General features: G+C 36.5%; 1 pseudogene; it reads right to left on the bottom strand.

Moving 5' to 3' along the window:
- Positions 1-3,063: 3,063 nt before the first annotated feature.
- LOC113899495 lies at positions 3,064-3,160 on the bottom strand (annotated as a pseudogene).
- Between the last annotated feature and the right edge of the window lie 420 nt (positions 3,161-3,580).

Here is a 3,580-nt window from a genome sequence, read left to right as displayed (position 1 = left end):
GCTCAACTGGAATTCTATCGCCTCCACTAGCTTTGTTCATAGTGATGCTTCCTAAGGCCCACTTGACTTCACATTCCAGGATGTCCAGCTCTAGGTGAGTGGGAGTGATCATACCTTTGTGATTATCTGGTTCATGAAGATCTTTTTTGTACAGTTCTGTGAATTCTTGCCACCTTTTCTTAATATCTTCTGCTTCTGTTAGGTCCATATCATTTGTCCTTTATTGACCCCCATCTTTGCATGAAATGTTCCCTTGGTATCTCTAATTTTCTTGAAGAGATCTCTAGTCTTTCCCATTCTATTGTTTTCCTCTATTTCTTTGCATTGAGCAAGTTTATCATAGACCATTTTGATTATGAAGTCCATTTCATGTGTTCAGCCATTCATTCATTCATTCAATACTGAGCTCCTAAAGTACGCCAAACATATTGCTGTGTTGGGAGAGAGCATTTTGTAAAAGATTATTTGAAATAATCATTGTGACACTACTAAGTTTTATTTGGGTATCAGTTCAGTTCAGCCGCTCAGTAGTGTCTGACTCTTTGCCACCCCATGAATCGCAACACGTCAGGCCTCCCTGTCCATCACCAACTCCCAGAGTTCACCCAAACTCATGTGCATAGATTCAGTGATGCCATCCAGCCATCTCATCCTCTGTCGTCACCTTCTCCTCCTGCCCCCAATCCCTCCCAGCATCAGGGTCTTTTCCAATGAGTCAACTCTTCGCATGAGGTACTGGAGTTTCAGCCTCAGCATCAGTCCTTCCAATGAACACCCAGCACTCATCTCCTTTACGATGGACTGGTTGGATCTCCTTGCAGTCCAAGGGACTCTCAAGAGTCTTTTTCAAAACCACAGTTCAAAAGCATCAGTTTTTTCGGCACTCAGCTTTCTTCACAATCCAACTCTCACATCCATACATGACAACTGGAAAAACCATAGCCTTGACTAGATGGACCTTTGTTGACAAAGTAATGTCTCTGCTTTTTAGTATGCTATATTGGTTGGTCATAACTTTCCTTCCAAGGAGTAAGCATCTTTTAATTTACTTGGGTATAGCATTTATAAAATCCTGACATCCATGTAATATTAAAGTGTTGAATGTAGAATATTCTAATTCATTTTAAAGTTTTTGCTAAATGAAGAGTTTTAATGGGTTTTGACCCCATTTGTAGGAAAAAAAAAACTTCTCAATTAATTTGTATAAACATGCTACTGAAATTAAAGAGAGTATTAATTTACTAGCTAAATTTCAAAAACAAATTGCATAACTAGATAGTGGAATTAAAAAGATGGTAATGATAACTCTGTATGCAAGAGAGCAAAAGAGACACAGATGTATAGAACAGTCTTTTGGACTCTGTGGGAGAGGGAGAGGGTGGGATGATTTGGGAGAATGGCATTGAAACATGTATAATATCATATAAGAAATGAATCGCCAGTCTAGGTTCGATGTAGGATACAGGATGCTTGGGGCTGGTGCACTGGGATGACCCAGAGGGATGGTACAGGGAGGGAGGTGGGAGGGGGGTTCAGGAAGGGGAACACGTGTACACCTGTGGCGGATTCATGTTGATGTATGGTAAAAACAATACAATATTGTAAAGTAAATAATAATAATAATAAAGAAATGATAAATGGTTTAAAAATTATTAAAAGTAAAAATGATTTGGTTGATGTAACATATTTTCCAACCTTTAAAATAAATTGAATTGAAAATAAATTTCAAATCTATGTTTTCACAAAATTTTAAACAAATTTTCCTAATGTCCTATACCACGATCTATATAATATAAATTCTTTCTCTTATAAATAATTCTGTATGTTTTGTACTTAATGAGTATTTAGTGGTAATTAATACATTTAAACATTTGGAGATAAATTGTTATATTTAAATTTAGATTCAACCTCAAAATATTGGGTGGTATGGTTTTCTTGCATGTGTGCTCAATTGCTTCAATAATGTCTGACTCTTTACAACCCTATGGAGTGTAGCCCCAGTGCATGGGATTCTCCAGGCAAGGGTACTAGAGTGAGTTGCCATGCCCTCCTTCAGGGGATCTTCTCTACCCAGGAATGGAACTCATGTCTCCTGCGTTACAGGTGAATTATTTACCGCTGAGCCACCGGGGAAGTCCCATGGTTTTCTTACCTAAAAGTTTAAAGAATTCGTGCTCTAGACCAGGAATTCTCAAAGTGTGATCTTTTGACCCCTGTGGGAACTGAAGACCCTCTCAAGGGTCCATAAGACTCAAACTATTTTCACGTTTATTTACTTTTTTAATCTAATAAATTCATGAATATACAGTGACATTTTCCAGATACATGTTATAACATATGCTACCACAACTGATTAAATACAGAGTCAAATATGAGATACCCATGCCACACATTTCTTCTGCCATTATTTCAAGAAATCTTTTCTGGAAAAACTCAAGGACAACTTTAAAACCAAGCTGAGGATTTGGGAACCTAAAAGGTGAAATGTGGGGGGAAACTCAGCATTAATACTTGGATTTCTTTTTTAAAAAATGATTAATTGCATAATATAATGGTGTACTCACATGAAATGAATCGTCATGGTTATAATTAAAACTCTCAAGATAAAAAATGATATATGATTTTATATTAGCATTTGAATGTAGTAAATATTTTATTTACTGACTAGTTTAATGACAGTAATGAGTAGAAAATATTATTTAGTCTGAAGAGTCATTTGCCTGAAAGAATTACATAATTTAAAAGATAATTTAATTCAGGTACCTCCTCACTTTATCACTTCACTGCTCAAATAGACATTCTCTGGGTTCCTTGATTGCATATGAAAAAAATTATTAAAATTGAGCCAAAGGGCTTAACATTGACAACATTTCAAAGAACTTGAGTATGGACTTTAAAACTGAGTAAGAAAATCTCCAAAATACAAAAGGAATCTCTAAAATTAAGGACATGTGACAGGATTATTGGATCCCAGGATAAAGTTTATAATATTTGCTGTAAGGCCCTCTCCCTACTTTTTCAAACAAGTGTTTCAGGAAGTTTTGTTTTTATTTTTATTTTTTTTTAAATATGGAATGATTCATGAATGTACATGTCATCTTTATACAGAAGCCATGGTAATCTCTGTGTCGTTTCATTTTTTGTGTGTGTGTATATATGCTGCTGAAGTTTTGAAGTTTTATTATTATGAAGCTTTACTATTCAAGTTTGTCTGAAATATACTATAGAAAGTATATAAAATTCTGTGTGCAGATGGTGACACTCAAATTGAAGGAAATAACTCCCTGCTATACAACTGAAACTTTCATCTCTGATACCAGGCACTGTTATAGCAATCGTCAAGGTGGTCTGGGGTGTGGCTCTGGTCCTGGCCATAGGTGGAGCCCATAACATGGCTGCTGCTGCCTGTGTTGCTAGAACAGATCCTGACCCTGTGGATTCTACTGGTGTATCCAGAGCAACACAGTCTTCTGGACTCCTTCATTGGGATTCCTTACTCTGCTTCCATGGTTAATCACAGGAATGTGTGTGTGTGCTTAGTCACTAAGTCATATCTGACTCTTTGTGACCCTATGGACTG

The sequence above is a fragment of the Bos indicus x Bos taurus genome, chromosome 1, assembly GCF_003369695.1.
Source record: "Bos indicus x Bos taurus breed Angus x Brahman F1 hybrid chromosome 1, Bos_hybrid_MaternalHap_v2.0, whole genome shotgun sequence".
Classification (NCBI taxonomy): domain Eukaryota; kingdom Metazoa; phylum Chordata; class Mammalia; order Artiodactyla; family Bovidae; genus Bos; species Bos indicus x Bos taurus.
Note: the sequence above shows the minus strand (reverse complement) of the source record. Positions and strands in the feature narration are given on the sequence as shown.